Genomic DNA, 19774 nt, shown 5'->3' on the forward strand with positions numbered 1-19774 from the left:
AGCCTAAAGGGAAAGCAGATTTCGGACAGGATTCAGTTACGCCGGGTTCAATAAGCTCCGAATCCTGCTGTGACTCCATTGACATCAGTGGGGTCACTCCAGATTTACATTGGAGGCTGCACAGTTACAGAAGAAGGACAAATTCTTACCCTGGACAGCAATAGACAAAGGATTATCGTCTCCAGTGTACAGATGGGGAAACTGAGGCATCTGGAAATTCCCAGGTGCTAAGTGGGCTGGTTCTGGGATACCAAGATGACCCCCAGTTCTGGGATTTCCACCATCCTTGGATTTAGCTACTGCAAGGGTGAAGATCGTCTGTGCCCGGGGAGGGGCCTTCTCAGGCCCCAGACTGTGGAACTCACTGCCCCTGGAACGAATTGCTAGCACCTCCCCTCTCCCCCTCCCTGCCCTACAGCCCGAGTGCGCAGGGAACGAACTCCTGCGGTCTTCACTGACAATTTCACATCATTAGGGCCCTACCAAATTCCCGGTCCATTTTGGTCAGTTTCACACTCATAGGATTTTAAAAATAGTAAAATTCATTATTTCAGCTCTTTAAATCTGAGGTTTCTCGGTGTTGTAATTGCAGGGGTCCTGACCCAAGAGGAGGTTGTGGTCGGGGGGTGGGGGGGTTGCAAGGTTATTGTAATGGGGGTCATGGTATCGCCACCCTTACTTCTGCGCGGCTGCTGGCGGCGGCGCTGCCTTCAGAGCTGGGCGGCGGGACGGCGGCGGCTGCCGGCCGGGATCCCGGCTCCGAAGGCAGCACCGCGGCCAGCAGCCGCGGCGAGGTGAGCGTGGCACGGTCTGGTCTTGCCCCCCTTCCGTCTGCGCTGCTGCCTTCGGAGCCGGGCGCCCCGCCAGCCGTCGCCGCTCTCCGGCCGCCCAGCTCTGAAGGCAGCGCAGAAGTAAAGACGGCAACACTGCAACTGCCCTGCAATAACCTTGTGACCCCCCCTCCCGCGACCCTTTATTGCGTCGTGACCCCCCCCCCGTTTGAAAATGCTGGTCTCCCCTGTGAAAGCTGGATATGGTAGAGGGTAAAAGTAGACACGAGACCAGTTTTCGTGGCGAGACCAGATTTCACGGTCCACGATGCGTTTTTCACGGCCGCGAATTTGGTACACGTTGCCCATTCACGAATAAATACAACAGCCCCAGGGACTCATCCCTGTGCCGCTTGGAGGGCAGGAAGCCACCACTGACAGATGAGAGCAACTTTATTTTTTCTTCAAGAGAGGGCGGGGCTAAGGGACCATGTTGAGGGGGTTTGGCCTTGTAGCTCCTCCCCTTGCTTTCTGAGCACCAGTGACTCAGCTTCCTGCTCTTGTCTCTCTGCTGTCCCAGATCCAATGGAGAAGACAGGCAGGCAGCACCTGCTGGGAGCCCTGAAGGAGTTAAGGGCCAAGATCAGTCAGGTCTGGCTGAAGAGGGGGCTGGAGGGCTCGGGGCTGCTGAGGGGAGCAAAGCCCTTCCACCCCTCTCTATGGCTGATGGTGGATGTCGAGCTGGAGGTGACTGTGGAGGGGCTGAGAGCTGTGAACCGGGGAGATCTGGCTGAGGAATTGGCTGCGTTGCTGGATGCTTATGAGGAGCAGCGCCGGGAGCAACGATCAGCCACCTCCAGAGCTAGGGGCCACCTGCTCTGCACCTTGAATGAGCTGGGGGAGGATGAGCTTTGGAGGTTCAAGGTCAAGCTGGCTGACATGGGGCAGAAAGGGGGCTACAACCCCATCCCCTGGTGCCGGCTGGGGAGAGCGAAGCCTGCAGAGGTCACCGCCGAGCTGATCAACCACTACAGGGTGGACTGTGGCTTGGAGACTGCTGGGGAAGTGCTCAGGGCCATCAGATGGGAGGGAGCCGGCAGGGGGACTTTACGAGGCACTGGAGACTTATGAAGAGCGATGCAGTGAGCAGAGACTGGCTCTCTGCAGAGTGCGAGAGACACAGGCATGAACCTTGGGCAGCTTGGGCGAGGAGGGTCTCAGGAGGATCTGGGAGAGAGCGGCCAAGACCCATCATCAGGGGCCCTACGGCTGAACCCTGGGGAGGGCAGGAGAGAGCACAGGTCATGGAGATGATTGAGGAGCTGGTGAGCACCTACGGAGAAGGCCATACTGTGTGGATGACCCAGGAGATGCTCAGAGCCATGAGCCAGGGACCTTTGGCCGAGCGACTGGCTGAGGCCACCAGGATCAGTAAGGGAGATCTGCCCCCACATCCCAGCTCTGGAAAGTCCTTTTCCCCCTCGCTAACTGGGAGTGATGGAGATGCCATCTGTTTGCAGCTGAGAGGCTGGTGCCAATCCCACCCTGTTTTGCTTTAACCCCTTTCCCTGCGCTTGGCTTTTCTGACCCATGAGATGCAGATTTTGCTGTTGCTTCCCCTCCGAAAGTGGAAATTCCCCCGTAGTCCGGAGCCAGATTCACTGCTGTCTGCTTCCCCTTTTTATATTTCCTGCAAAGTCTCTGTTGCCAGGCAGATGGTCGTTTGCTGGGGCTTTCCTGTGCAGCACAGAAGAATCCCAGTCACGGAGACGGCGAATTGGCTAGAAATCAGATTAATGGGGGATTTGTGCCATTGACTTTGGATCAGGCCCTGAGAGATTGCCTGTGTTTTTAACTCCTGGCTCTCCCAGCAGGGGCACAGTCGGGAGTAGGGCAGGAGCACTGGCTGAGGATAGCTCCTGGCCAATCCAGCCCTGGCCTCTGCCAGCAGGGGGCACTATAGGGACCAGGACAGGCGCTCTGGCTAAGGGAGCACTCTGGTTTGGGGGAAGCTCCTGGCTATGTTGGCTCCAAGTCCGGCCTCTGCCAGCAGGGGGCACTGTAGGGACCAGGGCAGGAGTGCTGTGCTCCTGGCTACTCCAGTCCCAGCCTGTCCCATTGTATAAACTGGAAACCCTGCCCCATGGAGGCACTGTGCGTCAAGCTGTACCATAGCTGATCCTTTCCTATGGCGTCAGCTTGCAGAGCAGCCCCACGGCAGCCCGGACGATGATCCCACTGAGCTGGGCCCGGGGCTATGCCGAGCTGGAATGGTGTTTCCTCTCTGCAGGGGATGGATCCAGCGGGGAGGACCTCACCATGGAACCCTCCGGGAAGCAGGAGAAATGCATGTGGTGTGTGACAGAGGTGGTAGGGATGGGGACCTCACACTCCCTGCTGGGGTATTCTAGCACCTCCAGCTGGCCATTCAGAGGAAGTTACCCTGCTGGGTTGGTGCGGTGCAGTCTGGAAAAGGAAACAAGACCAATCAGTGGGATCAGGGGACTGGGAGTCAGGACTCTGGCTCTGGGAGGGGAGTGGGGTGTAGGGAATGAGGGTGGGATCTGGGAGTCAGGACTCCTGGGTTCTATTCCCAGCTGAAATTAAGTAGCTTCTTCAGCCAACTGAACAGGAGCAATGGTTTGCAAAACTCTCCCCACAAGCTCCTGGCTCCGAGACCAGGGCGGGCGGGGGTGTGTGTGTGTGTCTGTTACCTGGGAACCCCCCCGCCCCACCCCCCAGGGCAATGACTGATTGTGGGGCTGGAATCCAGCTGGTCAGGAGTCTGCTCTGCCAGGGTCTCAGGCCATGGAAACAGCTCCCAGCTGAACACTTACCCACAGCCGCCCGGGTTCCCTCCTCCAAGAGCTCTGCTCCCAATGGCGCCACCTTAACGCCTGTTCCTGTGTCTTAGGACCTCTCAGAAGTGAAGCCAGAGCTCGTGCTAGAGTCCGAGGAGAAGCCCAGATCCTACACGTGAGAGAGCCTGAAGGGGTGAACCTGGTGTCTTCTCGGTAAGACACTAGACTGGGATGTAGGAGACTGGAGTTTAATTCTTGCCCCTGTTACCAATTCCCTGACCCCTCAGGCCAATCATTGAATCCAGGGGTTCTCCACCTTTTTCTTTCTGAGGCCCCCCCACAATGTGCTTTAAAAACTCCATGGTCCCCCTGGACCACAACAGTTGTTTTTCTGCATATCCAGTCGTTGAAAGCGAGGGCCGGTGTTAGGGGGTAGCCAGCAGGGCAATCGCCCCGGGGTCTCACACCACAGGGCGGCCCGCAGAGCTAAGTTGCTCAGACTTCAGCTTCAGCCCCAGTTCCCGGCGAGTCTAACGCCAGCCCTGTTCTCTGCTTTATTTTGGCGGAGCTCCTGAACCTGATCACAGCCCCCCAGGGGGCCCCAGGTTGAGAACCACTGATTTAATCCACCCTGGGCCTCGGGTCCCCATCTGTAAAATGAGGAGAACTATTTGCTCTCTGGGGCAAGGACTGCCCGGCACAAGGGAGCCCTGATCTCAGCCGGAGTCTGTGTGGTGCCCAGCACAAGGGGGTCCTGATCTCAGCCAGGGTCTGTGTGGTGCCCGGCACAAGGTGGGCCCAGATCTTGGTTGGGGTCTGTACAGCGCCTGGCACAAGGGGCCCCTGATCTCCGCTGGGGTCTGTGCAGCGCCTGGCACAAGGGGCCCCTGATCTCGGCTGGGGTCTGTGCGGTGCCCGGCACAATGGGGACCCAGTTCTGATCTGAGCCTATATGCACTACAGTAATGCCCACACAAACAATGGGGATTAACAGACCTGACTCCAGCTGGTGTCAGTGGGAGCAGGAGGTTGGCTAGTTCCTCTCGCACTGATTAATTCCCCCTCTCCCTTTCTCCCTGTGCCGTGCAGGGTTCACCTCCCGGGGCAGGCTCCTTCTGTTGCTCTGAAACCGAACTGGGGTTTGAGGTGAGGGCAGCCGTGACCATCCAGTACGGATACAACTCCTGGGATGGGCATCTGAGCGCATCTGAGAAGCAGCAATGGATGGTGTCCGGCCCTTTGTTCAACATCCGGGTGGAACCGGCTGGGGCCGTGGCAGCCGTTCACTTTCCCTCACTTCCTGTGCCTCAGAGGTACAGCGGACAAGAGCAATAAGTGGGGTCTAAGCTTTGACTGACGGCTGTGATCCCCATGGCAGACACAGACTCGAAGGGGCTGAGGACAGAGCTCAGTGCAGACACAGGACACTGTGATCTCTTTGTATATCTAAATACGTTCAGTTATAACCCTCCCAGAGCCAGGGGTGGAACCCAGGAGTCCTGACTCCCAGCCCTCCCTGCTCTAGCCCACTAGACCAGTGGTTTCCAAACTGCAGGTCGCGACCCAGCAGTGGGTCGCGGAAGGTAACTCGTTGGGTCGTGGCGGCTCTGGTCAGCACTGCTGACCGGGCCATTAAAAATCCCGTCAGCGGTGCTGCCTGGCTGAGGCAGGCTAGTCCCTACGTGTTCCGACACCGCGCTGTGCCCCGGAAATAGCCAGCAGCCACCTCTACCTGATCCCCAACGACCGCTCGCTCATACAGGTAACTGGGAACCGACCACACGGCAGGGGTGAGCCAGAGCCACCAGCCACGGCAGGGCACAGAGGGAGCGAGAACTCCCAGCGGGGCAGGCTGCTCTTGTGGGACAGCTAAACCGACACCTGGAGCTCTCCGCGATTCAAACCCAGAGGGAGTCCAGCTTCCTGAACATGTTTTTCCTGCCTGTTAGCTGTTCACCGTGTCAGTGACTGGGTTGTGAGCGGTCATGCCTAGTGGTTAGAGCAGGAGTCAGGCCTAGTGGTTAGTGGTAGCCAGGAATCAGAACCAAGGGTCAGAAACCAGGAGTCGGAGCCCAGGTCCGAACTGGAGCCAGAGGCCAATGCCAGAGCCTGGGCCAGAGCTGAATTCAGAAATCGCAGCTGAAGGTCAGGACTGAGTTACCTGGAATAAGGTAAAGCTGGAGGCATTGCCAGAGCAGGGCTGGGAACAAGCAGGCTCAGGAGCTACGGCAGCCTTCAGCAAATGCTTTGAGCAGCCATTGACCTGCTGCAGCTGCTGGGCTTAAGTGCCGGTTTGGGGACTCTTCCCACCAATCAGGGAGCGTCGCCAATCCAGCAGCCTGCTCAGGCCAGCTGGGCTCCTTAGGTTGCCTGCAGACCGGATCTGCTGCAGGCTGAGACTCTGTGAGCCTGTGAGAATTCCTGAGACTCTGTGAGCCTGAACATTGTGGGTGGGGATTTCAAGGTGCCCAAGTGACTTAGGAGCACACGTCATTGACTTTCAACAGCACCTGGGATTTTCAGAACGGCGTAAGTGGATTAGGCACTAGAACTGGTTGGAAATTTTCCAGCACAGCTTAGTTTTGTCAGAAGATACCAGTTCAGTCGGGTGAAATGTTTCGGGGGGGGGGGTTGTCCCTTCACAAAGCTTTTCAGTGAATTTGGTTTTGATCTGATTTGGAATGAAACCAAATTCCGAAATACCGAAACTTTTCGCAAACGGATCCCCCAACATTTTAGCCTTTCTCTGTTAGGCGTCTCACTCCCATATGATGTAGCCTCTTAAATCCCTTAGGAGCTCAGGAAAACCCCTTCCTGTATTCAGTCCTCCAGGATCCCTCTGATCTTTGAGGGTGAACAATACCCAACTCCTAATTTGCTCGATGTTCTCTACAGCCATTTCCAGGACCCGCTGCAATTCCATCACGAGATTCTCTCTCACCCTTCCATCTTTGAGGGTGAAGGAGAGTCTGTGACTTGGTTGCCTCATGGGTCCTGTTAGATCCCTTTGTGTTCGTGAAATCCTGCTCTAAAGAACCACAATCCTTGCCCAGCATATGCAGGGACCTTGAGTGCTGGCATCTGGATACCATCTTCCCTGGCTTGGTGACAAGCACCTTTCTGCTGTGTGAGGCGATCCAGGACTTCCCAGTCCAGTGGGAGCATGGAGGAAAGAATTAGGCCTTTCCCTATATTTTTTCTGTTGGCCAGTATCTCCTGGAAACACCTGTGTTTGAACTCTTATAGGCGGCGGATGAAGAGGAGAAAAAGCACCAGTCCATACAGGTGCTCAAGCCCCCTCAGACGAAGCCCCTCTACTTCGGCTCTTGTTACACTGTGTCCAGTTCGTTGGACTTAGAGGTAACCCTCGAGGTGAGTGACATTTAGCTATAAGTCTAAAGAATGAAAACCACCGGCTGCAGGATTAATAGACTTAACAAGAGTATGTTGTTAGATCTCACCCCAGATCCCTCCTTACTACAGCTGGTTGAAAATGTTCTGGTTGAGTTTTCCGTCGGCGGATGCTGGCTGGACAAAATTGGGAATATGTCCATATCAATGACATGTCATTGAAATGATTCTTTTCTATAAGGTCAGAACATTTGATTTTGATTTTTCATTTTGAAATGTTTTTCATTTAACAATTTATATTATATTTTTATAGTAAATTAACACTTCCCTTCCCTTCCTGACTTCTTTTCCCGTTTACACAGGGAAATTCTTCAGCACTCCTTGCATGGCATGGGCCTGCAGGTCATGGAGTTCCACTCCTTTTTCTCTTCAGATGTCTCTAGACAGAGTTTTTCCAGCCTATCCTCAGCCTCCCTTGTCCTTTCTTGCTGTCCTCTTCCTAACATGCTTTCTTTGCTAGTTGTTCTTCTCCCATTCTTATCACATTTCCAACCTACCTGAAACGTGCACTCTGCAGCCTATCACTGAGAGTCCCAAATTCATGTTCCTCCTTATTTCTTACATGCACACCCTGTCTACCCTCCACTTGTCTCCCATCGTCCTCAGTGTATTATTTTCTCCTACCTCTATCTTCTCTTCCTCCATCTCCATAAGACCCACCGTTTCCAAACCATAGAGCAGGTAGGGACAAACACACACAGAATACACTTTTCCTCTGCGTTTGTTACATCTCTGCTGGTCCCACAGAGTTCCTGCCACTTTCTTCACTGCTGCCCATGCACGCTGGCTTCTGTTTTTCAATTCTTGAGATCTCTCTCTGATGGCACTAAGTGTACTTCCCATCTACACAAACTCTTCTGATTCAGCTTCTCTCCTGAAACTTCAATCACCAGCTCTTGCTTCCACTTTCCCCGCATAATTTCAGTTTTCTTTGCGTTTAACTTCAAACTAAGGTCTTCAAACACCAATGCCCACCCTGATACCATATTTACCAATTCCGATTTCAGCCAGAAGGACCAGGTTGTCAGCGTACATTTGTTTTCTCTGTGGCTACACAAGCTTGGTTCTCCTACTGATTAACTCCACAACTAGGATGGAGAGAAGTGGACCAAGCGCCCTGCCTTGTCTCAATCTCACATCAAAACTCTCAGAGTTACCACCTTGGCTCCTGACCTTCACTACAGCTCCTCTCACATCTCTGCTTTTTGAGGTCCCTCTCCCATCCAGCTCAATACTCCAAACGTCATCTCCCATGGAACTACATCATGCTTGTCAAGACCAATCCATTTTACATAGCAATTATGACCTCTAGTTACTGTTCTTTCAGACTTCTGTCTCATTGCAAACATTGCATCTCCTTCCCCTTCTAAAGCCACGCGGCTCCTCTTCTATATTTTCCTCCACCTTCCACTTCAATCTTGCCTCCAAATCTCTCTCAAGGACTTTGAGAAGTTGACTTAGCAGGGTGATGCTCTAGTAGATTTTGGATTATTTATATCACCCTTACCCTTCCGAAGTGTTGGGAATTGGGACCAGCAGTCTGGCCTACTGGTCAGCACAGAAGTCAGGTTTAGTGGCCGGATGAGGCATCCAGAGGAGGGAACAGAAGTGGGGGTCAGAGCCAAGGGTCAATCTAGGGTCGGAGTCAGAAGTCAGAACTGGGGATCAGAGCCAGGAATGGTAGGTCATGGCCAGGAGCGAGGTGTAAGGGCAGGAACCAAAGGAGAGGCAAGGGTCAGGCCTGGAACAAGAAGCAATGGTCTCAAGTTGCAGTGGGGGAGGTCTAGGTTGGATATTAGGAAACGCTATTTCACTAGGAGGGTGGTGAAACACTGGAATGGGTTACCTAGGGAGGTGGTGGAATCGCCATCCTTATTTGTCTTTAAGGCCAGGCTTGACAAAGCCCTGGCTGGGAAGATTTAGTTGGTATTGGTCCTGCTTTGAGCAGGAGGTTGGACGAGATGACCTCCTGAGTTCCAACCCTGATCTTCTATGATTCTATGGAGCAGGAACAAGATGGTAGCTAGGAGCAAGGGTAGGGGTGAGGCAGGATCGGAGCAAGAGTCAGGAAGAGGGCTGTATGCTGATTGTAGAAGACAGACAAGAGCTGGTTTCAACATGGCAGCAGCAGGGAGTCTGTGCAGCACTTGGGTTTTAGACCCGCACCCTTGGATCATTACACAGAGGCACAATCAATCCCATTCTCTAGTCATCTGGTATCCTAGCTTGTTCCCAGCAATCACAGAAGCCACTTTATTCCAGTACCTCCAGCTACCTTGATCATATCAACAGTTTCTCCTCTTCACCAGCTGCTTTACCATTGTCCATCTTATCCAGTGCTGCTTCTACCTCCTCTACAGAGATTGATACCCTCTGAGGCTTGTCCATAGCTGCCGGCAGTGCTTGCCCTCCCAGCAACCTCTTCTCATTTAACAGCCTTTGGAAATATCCCTAGTACTTCTTTAGGGGTCATCACCTCACAGATCCCATCCTTCACACAGAAAGATTTCTTCACATCTTGTGTTACATTGTTCCTCTTTTTTTACCAAGCCCAAACCCAATTTCCTGGCATCATCTTCCTCCAGTTTTCTGTAAAATTTTTCTTCAGCATCCATTCTTGATTTAGCAACTGCCCTTTTAGCCTCCTTTTTTTGAGTTTGCAGTTTTGATTGTCTCATTATCACAAGCTGCTTCCTCAAACTCTTGGAACAATTATTTCTTTTTAACTTCCCTTGTACATCAGATTTCCACCACTGGCTTGTTCTCCAAAAACACCCCATTCAACCACTCGTTCTGCTTTGTTACCTCTACCACCTGAATGAAACATTTGTTAGTCGTGAGGGAATTCTGCACCAAAAATTGAAAAACTCCTGCACCAAAAAAATAAAAATTCTGCACATAATATTTTAAAATTCTGCATATTTCATTTGTCAATAATTAAATGTGGAGTCTCTAGCTTGGCAGTGGGGAGCACAGGCCACTGACTGTACAGAGGTGGGAGATCACCATGCAGTTCCCTCTGCCCCCCCCCCCCCCGGATACAGATTAAGCGGTGAGGCTGCACCCAACCCTGACACAGCACAAGGGCTGGGCCTGCCCCAGAAAAATCCCAGGGCCCTGCCACTCCACACCAGGGGCACCAAGATAGCAAGTGAGAGGAACAGTCATGGATGCCCAGGCCTGGCCCCAATCCAGATATGGGGCAAGCAGACTCAGCCCAGCAGGATCCAAGTGTGGAGGGGCTTAGTGTGGGGGGATCCAGGTGTGGGGTGAGAGGGTTCTGTGAGGGGCAATCTAGGTGCAGGCTCAGTGGGAGATCTGGATGCACAGGGGCTTGCCTGGGGGTTCAGGAGGAATGGGACTCTGCAGGGAGGTCCAGGAGAAGGTGGTTGGGGCTCAGTGGGTGGCTCCAGGTGCTGGGGGAGTGGGGCTTCATGGGTTGGGGGTCCAGGTGCAGCTGGTTGGGGCTCACTGGGATGGGGGTCTGGGTGCAACAGGCTTGTTGGGGTGTCCAGGTGCATGGGGGTGTTGTTGGGGTGGGGTTGGAGTACAGCAGGCTCAGTAGAGGGTGGTCTTGGTGCAAGTCTGGTTGCAGGGGGGTTGGGACTCAGTGGGGTCGGGGTTTGGGTACAGGAGTTTCGGTGGGGGGAGGTTCTGGGCATGAGAGGGAGGCTTGGCGTGAGGGTCTGAGTATGAGGGGTCCAGATGCACGGGGGTTGGATGGATGGAGGAGTAGCTCCCCATCCGACCCCTCCCCCTGTCGCTGAGGAGCAATGGGGGCAGGAAGAGTGAGTGTGTAGCTTCCCGTAGCCGGGGGAGGTTTCTGGGGATGCATCTGACCCAGCCCCAGCCCCAGCCATTCCTTACAGGGGAAGAAGAAGCTACCAGTTGAGCCCAGCACAGGGTGGAACTACCAGTTGGGGCATCCTCAGCCCCGCCCCACCTCCGCCGGCTGCTCTGGGCACCTGAAATGACATGCCCACACTGCTAGAGAGGGGGCACGTGACCGGTCTTGTGGCTTCCCTTTGTTTCCTAGCCAAAAAGTCTTTTTTTTTTGCAGAGAAGCAATGAAATCTGTGGGGGACATGAATTCTGCACACTCGTAGTGGTGCAGAATTCCCCCAGGAGTAATTTATTAAACTTCCTCCATTCTTCTTTATTGTCACTGGCAAAGCATGAAAACTTCCTTTACTTTTTGGCAGAACTCTTCCTTTCTTCGCCCCCTTACATAACCACCAACTTAATTTCTCCCTCAATTTCATCTTCTCTCCTGTTTCCTCAGGGTGCAGTTGGATTTTAGCTCTTAATACCTCATGTTGTTCTGCCACATATGTGCTCGGTATAATCTTTATGTCTTTCACCATTTTCGTATGTTCACTTACCAAAATATAGTCCACCCAGACTTTGCTTTCTCCACTAATTATCATGAATGAAATTAAATCAAATGATGTAATATTAAACTAGATTACATTAAAATATAGTTTAAAAAGTCAAAACCAAAATGAAGCTTTTCAACTGACCTGGAATGAATTTTTTCTAAACATTTCATTGCATGGGAAAATCTGAATGTCAACATTTCTTGCCGATTCAGCACATTTCAAAATCGCAGCATTTCCAACTACAGGGAAATTCTGGTTCCTGCAGAGCTCTGCCTGCTACATCCCACATGGGCGCCCTTTCCAGGACAACAGCTCAGAGGAGAGAGGCTGCCTGTAATGCAGCCGTGTCTGAACCGCACTGAAAAGCCCTCTGGCTATGTCTACACTGCAGTCATGGGGCGTGATTGCAGCTTGTGCAGACACACCCGAGCTAGCTTTAATCCAGCCAGCCCAGGGGCTGGAGCAGTGAAGATGCAGCAGCATGCGGCTCAGGACAGGCTGCAGAAACCTGCCCTGAACCCTGGGTAGTTACTCGCAGGGCTTGTCCACCTGCTGCAGCTTCGCTGCTCTGGACTGCAAGCGAGCCGGATGAAAGCTAGCGTGGGGTAGGCCTGCTCACACTGCGATCACACCCTGTGACTGCTGCCTAGACCGACCCATAGGGCTCACCGGTTGAATGTGAGTTCCCAGTGCGACGATGTAGCCGACAGGGCAAACGTGACCCTTGGAGATCTGAGCAAGGCGCGTCCAGTGGGCGTTGGGAGGTGATATTGTTTCAGTATACGGCGTCAGTGAGACCATTCCTGGAGACTGTGTCCAGATCTAGCAGCCGCACTTCCAAAAGGAGGCTGGGGCAGAGCAGAGGTGGGAAGAGGCGGGGTGGGGGTGGGGATGGGGTCTGGGGGTACTGGTGGAGTGGAGGCAGGGCCTGGGGCTGAGTGGAGGTTGAGCAACCCAGGGAAAGGAGGAAGCCAGTGCCCGTTCATGGGATATGCCACCAGCTCTCTGAGACCCACACACAGGTGAGCACAAGAGAGGACACAATGACTTGGTGCCAGAGGGTGGCCATGCCCAGTGGTTGGGGCAGGAGTCAGGCTGAGTGGTCAGAGCAGGAGTTGGTGGCCAAAAATCATAGACCAAGGTCAGAGCCAGAGTCAGAAGCCAGGAGTCGGAGCTGGGCAGGGCATTGCAGTGTGGCTGCTCACATCCGGGCTAGGTTAACCCGGTGTTCAGACCCAGGTGCCAGTCACCTGAGTTCACTTTGCAGCATAGATGTGCCCAGAAGGCAGAGGGCTTGGTTTTGGGACAGAGCTGAGGGGCCTCGTTAAGGCAATCTGCAAAAGGTCGTTACCTGCTTGCTCTTCTGTTCAAGGAAACAGGATATTTACATATTGCAAATGTAACCCTTCTGCCCGTCAGAGTTGGCAGCAACAAGGGCCGGGTTCAATATCTAGGGGATCCATTCCAATAACACAATGCAAACCGGCTCGAGCCCCCACCCAGTGACCTGGGACAAATATATACCACCCCCGCTGGGCGCCTCCAAGAGGCAATACTTCCCCTCTTGCAAGCACATAGTCTGAGTGTAGCAAAAGTCTTTTAATAACAGAGAGAAACAAAAAGAAAAGGAGGACTTGTGGCACCTTAGAGACTAACCAATTTATTAGAGCATAAAGTTAAATAGCAGTCTCTAAGGTGCCACAAGTCCTCCTTTTCTTTTTGCGAATACAGACTAACACGGCTGTTACTCTGAAACCTGTCAGAGAGAAACAATGTGGCATTATGTTGGGGAAACACCACCAACAGGATTCATAACACAACCCATGAGCAAAAACAACCCCACCCCAGGCAAATTGGGGCATGCCCTTTTCCCTTTGGTTCTTGAGTCCAGCAACCCCAAATCACCCAAAGTCCCAAAAGTCCAATGCCCCAAAAGTCTCTGTCCCTGGTCAGGGCAGCCCCAGAGTTCGAAAGTTTATCGGCGGAGCTTTACCTCCCAACCTGGGTGGAAATGGGACGGGGGTAAGAGGCACCTTACGTGATCTGAAGCTGACCGCCCCATAGCTCCATAGCGGCGTTCCGCTCCGCCAGCCGCCCCACAAACTCCTTCGCTCAGCTCCGCTCCGCCAGCTGCCCCACGAACTCCTTCACTCAGCTGCGCTCCGCTCCGCCAGCTGCCCCACGAACTCCTTCACTCAGCTCCACGGCCCACAAGCAGCTCCTGCCATCCACACACTGCTCCGCGTCGAACTGCTTCCCCAGCCGTCCCGCAAACTGCTCCACAATATATCTTCAGGCTCCCCCACTACTTAACACAACACTCAGTGATTTCAGCTCTTAGGTGAATTCAGCTTATAGTAGGGGAGCCCCAGTGCTGGTGCACTGTCAGCCCAAAGTGAGCTCAGCAGCCTATAACTAGACTTCTAATGAAATCAAAATTAGCTCTGATATTCCACAGTGGAGAGAGGAGGAAGTGCAATCAGCATGTAAGGCCCTCACCAAGGGGCCCATGCCACCAAGTACTACTACTTGTCCCCAGCCTCTCTCCATTCACGCAGTTTTGGAACCCATGACCCTTGCCTAGCGAGTGCCACTTAGTTGATGGTGAATCCCTCCATCATAACAAAAGGCCACGTACAGTTCCAAGCACAGTTCCCATAATCAGGGTAAAAACAATTTATTCTTCCTGCCCCAATAACAGAGACACTGGGGATCCCACAGCAGCCAAAGTGACCATTTGGGCAGCTATGGTCTCATTCTAGGCGTGGTGGGTGTGCCTATGCAAATGAGATCGGCCCCTGAAGTTCTTTTCCACAACTTGCCACACCTCACCACCAGATGTCAGGGTGGAGCTCATCCTGACACTGCTTACATCCTCCCCCCAGCCGAGACTTTGTCGTCCCGACAAATCACACTCCCTTTATACCAACTCATTGGTTTCCTCCAAAGGGCCTCAGGAAGCCCACTTTAGCTTCCACAAGCCTGTGTGCTAAATGTATTGGCTCCTCACTAGTCACCCCAGGTGCATCATAAGTTAACCGTTTCACTGGTCTTATCACCCTGTCTCGTCTATTGAGAATCTCTGTTGCCGAAGTAAGGGGAACATCCTCTTGAGTGACGGATGGAGAGGCTTCCCTGGAGGGTCCCTTGGCTACTGGTGTAGGCCCCTGCACTCCTAGTTCTAACGCTGGAGGGTCCAAGGTGCCCAGGACATCCTCTACCTGTCTTTCCCCATTGTCCAATAACCTGTGTTTGTCATCACAGGGGGGTCTCATCAGCAGCACCGGGGTATCAGAAAGGGGCCTAAATAGTTCCGCCATTGGGTTTAGGGCGGAAGAGGGAAAACTCTCGTTTGGTTCAGCTGATCGAGACTGAAATCTTGTCTCCATCCCAGGATACACCAGGGTTGTGTCTTCCTCATCAGACTCACTCTCAGATGTGCAGAATAGGGGTAAGTTAGCTGCAGGGGGCCCACTGTCTGTGTTGGATGGCGGCTTTGGTCTAGCACCTCTGTTCTGCCCGGCGGCCCTGCCGTGGCCCATCTCACAAGGGGTGCTTACCAATTCCCCCACAGGGAGCAAAAGGTTTCTATGCACCGTCTTTATTTGCCCTGGACCGTCTTCAGGTTTGATCTTGTAGACCGGCAGATCTCCCAGCTTTTCCATCACCAGGTAAGGTATTGCCTTCCATCTGTCAGCTATTTTGTGTTTGCCAGCAATACCCAAATTTCGCAGCAGGACTCTGTCCCCTGGCTGGAGCTCCTGCGAACGCACTCTAGCATCATATCGATGTTTGTTGCGGTCTGCGTTCTTCCGAGCCGCAGCGGTAGCTAAGCGATAAGCATCCCGCAGCTTTTCTCTTAGTCGGGATACATACTGCTGATGAGTTTCATAGCTATCTCCACCCTCTGATACACCAAAGCACAAGTCTATGGGTAATCTTGGTTCTCGCCCAAACATCAAGAGATATGGGGTGACTCCCGTAGCATCGTTCTTTGTGGCATTGTAGGCATGCACCAGAAATGCGACATGCTGGCTCCAGGTTGCCTTCTGCTCTGGTCGCAAAGTTCCCAACATATCTAATAGGGTTCGATTGAACCTCTCGGGCTGAGGATCACCTTGGGGGTGATAAGGCGTTGTCCTAGACTTTTTAATTCCTGCTATCTTCAGCACCTCCTTCAGAAGGTGACTCTCAAAATCCCGCCCCTGATCAGAGTGTATCCGAGCCGGGAATCCATAGACTGAGAAATATTTGTCCCACAATACTCGAGCAACGGTGGTGGCCCTCTGATCACGTGTGGGATATGCTTGTGCATACCGTGTAAAATGGTCAGTCACTACTAGAATGTTTCCAACATTCCTCTTGTCTACAAGACAAGAAATCAATGCATACCAACTCCAAAGGTTTGTTGCTGGTGATGTTCTTGAGATATGCAGCCCTCGTGGGCAGAGTTTTCCTTTGAACACATCGAGCGCAAGTCTCACATTTCCTGCGAACATCTTCAGCCATTCGGGGCCAATAGAACCTACTACGAATAAGTTCCAGGGTCCTCTCCATCCCTAAATGCCCAAAGTCATCATGCAGGGCCCTCATGGCCAGGGCTCTGTACTTTTTTGGCAGTACTAGTTGTGCTCGTTGTTTTTGTAAAGGGTCAGTGGTCATTCGGTGTAGCACTCCCTGAATCAGTTTTAGTTTGGTCCATTCTCTCAATAGTAGTTTACCCTCCGGGTTAGGTGGGACAACCGCAGCTGGGCTTCGCCCCTCCCTTTTGGCAAGTAGTGTATCACGAATGTCAATATCTTGCCGCTGGGCTTCTTGCCAGTCAGCCGCATTGAGCATGGGCAAAGGAGATTGGTCTAATGCAATATAGTTCACCGAAGCAGAAGGCATGCATTCAGGGGGCAGGCCCAAAGCTTCTGCAACACATCCCTGAAAGTCTTCACGGGCCTCTGGCTCTCGGCGACTCACACTGCAAATAGCTCTCACTCCATCTGTGGGTATCACAGCAACTTCTGGAGCCTGCGGACGCCTGGACAATGCATCTGCATCTACATTGCTTCTCCCTGATCGGTACTGAATGCTGAACTCATAGCTAGCCAAGGCGGCCACCCATCTCTGCCCTGTAGCATCCAGCTTAGCACTTGTTAACACATAAGTCAGTGGATTGTCGTCTGTCCACACCTGGAACTGAGCACCATACAAGTAGTCTCGAAATTTCTCAGTGATGGCCCATTTCAAGGCCAAAAACTCCAGCTTGTGGGTGGGATAGCGAGTTTCACTATCAGACAATCCTCGGCTGGCAAAGGCTACCGGTTTACATTTGCCTTCCACTTCCTGGTACAGGACTGCTCCCAGACCCTCCAAACTGGCATCAGTATGCAGGATAAATGGTTTGCTTGGGTCAGCAAAAACTAGGACTGGAGCATGAGTTAGGCAAGTAATGATTTCTCGAAAAGCCCTTTCACATCTCTCATCCCACCGTGGCCCAAATGGTGCAAAGGGGCCATTGTGTCTCTGCACAGGAGGCTTTGGGGACCTCCCCTTATTCTTGGACTTAGATTTGTTCTTGCTGGACTGATGTCCCCTGGTAAGATCATTCAGAGGCTTTACAATCGTAGCATAGTTTTTCACAAATCTGCGGTAGTAGCCACTAAATCCAAGGAAGGTCTTGAGTTCTCTGTAGTTACTTGGACGTGGCCATGTAGTGAGTGCTTCTATTTTATCAGGATCAGTACTCACACCTTCTTGGGACACAATGTGACCCACATACTTCACTGAGGTTCTGCAGAACTGGCATTTGTCAATTGAAAGCTTCAGACCATAATCCTCCAACCTATCAAGCACTTTAAGAAGTCTTTCTTCATGCTCCTCTAAGGTTCTTCCAAACACAATCAGGTCATCCAAATAAACTAACACTTGCAGTAAATTCATGTCTCCCACAACTTTCTCCATGAGACATTGAAAGGTGGCAGGTGCTCCAGAAATCCCTTGGGGCATGCGTTCGAACTGATAAAACCCTAATGGGCAGATGAAGGCTGTCTTCTCCTTATCTTCTTCTCCCAGAGGGATCTGGTAGTATCCACTTCGAAGATCCAACACAGAGAACCACTGGCTTCCCAGCAAACAGTCTAAGGCGTCTTGCACTCGAGGCATAGTGTACTGGTCGACCACAGTACGGCTGTTTAGGGTGCGGTAGTCAATACACATCCGGATTTTCCCATTCTTTTTGCGGACTACCACAATGGGTGAGGCGTATGGGCTGCGGGACTCTGTAATGGTGCCATTCGCAGCCAGCTCCTGAAGATGATGTCGCACATCTTCCATCTCAGAGAGAGCAATCTTCCTAGATCTCTCCCTGAAAGGTCGAGAGTCATGTAGTCTGATATTGTGCTCTACTCCTTTTGCACATCCCACATCCCACTCATGCAGTGAGAACACCTTGGATCTTTCACAAAGTTTCTTCCTCAGGCGATCTTTCCAGTCCTCGGACACTGGTGAATCTCCAAAGTCAAACTTTGCTGGGTCTATTGCCGGAACTGGAGTTTCATACTGGGGTTTTACAATCGACTCAGGCTCAAAGAGGTCTGCTATCTTTTGTCCTTGCTTCACAAAAATATCACGACTCGTTTCATTAGCAATCAGTATAGTCACCCTTTCCTGGGCTTCAGCAGGTAGGGTTATGACTCCACTGGGGACCAGCACTCCTTCAGGGAGCTCTCCTCCCATCGGCTGCTCTATCATTGCTAACGTCCCTTTACTGCCTTTCAGACAGGTACTCATGACAAGCACTTCTTGCTCCGTCCTTGCAGGCACTACTAAGGGGGTTGTGCCCACGTACTTCAGTGCCCCAAGCGGTAGCTCAGATGTGTCCCTTTTAGCGCTCTCAATTTTCCTATAGGCTTCAGCACAAAGCGTATGGATCATCAGGGTATTCAGGTACTGGTCCCCAGCCCGCCTTCTGCAGTAATCCGCGAGTACCTTGAAGAGACTGGAGTTGGTCCCTATCAGCACAGACACATCAGAAGTCCCTTTAGGGTCAGGGCATATTAAGGCAGCTGTGTCTACCTCTTCTCTTACCCCAGCAACCTCCTCTGGGAATTCCAGGTGCACTATGACATACCCTTGATAGGGGTATTCATCCATGCTGAGGCCACATAGGCCAAGGCCAGTCAGTGGCTGTATAGGCAGGTGCCTAAGCATCTGTTGGTAGAATGACTGAAATATAATAGTCACTTGAGATCCAGTGTCAAGCACTGCTTTACACTCCACCCCTTCGATCCTCACCATGACCTCTGCTCGAGGCCCTATCAGTCCTGCAGGGATCCCAGCTGGACAGTCTTTTCTGGGGGAATCTTCAAATCCTGCAGACCTGGGGGGTCCCCGTCCCCAGACCCTCTGGCAGCTACCGGATCTCTCCCAACTGATCCTCAGCTTTCCATACACTAAGGAGGGGTTTTCTTCATTACGGCACTTGGCAGCACTGTGTCCATCCTGACCACATCGGTAGCAGAAGAATTGACCTTTCCCCCTTCGCCTGGGGGGGATGGTGGCTCTAAGTGCGGGCTTCTCAATCGCCACAGTTTGAGGCTTCTTATTCCTAGAAGTCTTAACTCGGTCAACGGTACTTTGCAGCTCAGCTATCCGTTCCGTCAGGACCTGCATTTGTTGGGCAAGTTCCTCTCTGGTGCTCACCATCAGTACACTGGCCATTTGCAGTGGTGTTGTGCTGGCTGGCTCCGATGTTTGGGCTTCCCAAAACTCACTGGCAGCCTGCCTTTCTTCCTCCTCTCGGACCTCTTTTATCAGCTGGGAGTAACTTGGGGGATGTTCCCGTCGTTCTCTTAGCCGGAGATGAAGTAGAATCGGGTTCTGATACCGAGTTCCTCTTACAATTTGAGCCAGTCTGGTCTGATCCATCTGCTCAGCAGTCACTGCTCCCCTCATGACAGCTCTCTGAAGCAGTCTCTCCAGTCTCTGTATGTAGGCTGAAGCCTTCTCGCCCTTTTGTTGTCGGGAATTAAGGAACCTACAGTAGCTGTCTTCAGGGCCCTCTACGCTCCCAAAGTTGTGTTCAAGGGCCTCTAGGCAGTCCTTCACACTGACCCCAGGGTCAATGAGCTTCAGGGTGCGAATCACATCTAATGCTGGGCCGCCAAGGCTCTCTATAAGGCATCTTCGCTTTTCTGCATCTGGTACGGCCCACTCTTGCAGCATTTCAGTGGTATGCTCTAACCAGGGTTCAAACTCCTCCTCCCCAGCAAATAATCTTAACTTACGACAAGAGTCTGACTCAGCATGGGGCAGCACAACCTTTTCCAATATTTGCCCCAGAGCTTTTGTCCAATCATCAGCCGAGGCTGCAGCCTCCGAGCTAGAAGCTGCTGACCCAGGGCCCAACAAACCTGACATATTA

The 19774-nt window shown here is 52.5% G+C and overlaps 1 protein-coding gene across 3 annotated transcripts in view; it reads left to right on the forward strand.

Annotated features, from left to right (window-relative positions):
* The window catches only part of LOC144930635 (uncharacterized), a 54673-nt gene that overhangs the window by 22455 nt on the left and 12444 nt on the right, over positions 1 to 19774 (forward strand). For 2 of the 3 annotated variants that reach the window (XM_078853108.1, XM_078853110.1), the window contains exons 2-4: positions 3685 to 3784; positions 4661 to 4884; positions 6818 to 6943. The gene's annotated coding sequence lies outside the window, so the exon portion shown is untranslated. The remainder of the gene's footprint in view (positions 1 to 3684; positions 3785 to 4660; positions 4885 to 6817; positions 6944 to 19774) is intronic. The other variant, XM_078853109.1, reaches the window with a different exon arrangement.

Source organism: Lepidochelys kempii, chromosome 6, assembly GCF_965140285.1.
Source record: "Lepidochelys kempii isolate rLepKem1 chromosome 6, rLepKem1.hap1, whole genome shotgun sequence".
Classification (NCBI taxonomy): Eukaryota; Metazoa; Chordata; order Testudines; family Cheloniidae; genus Lepidochelys; species Lepidochelys kempii.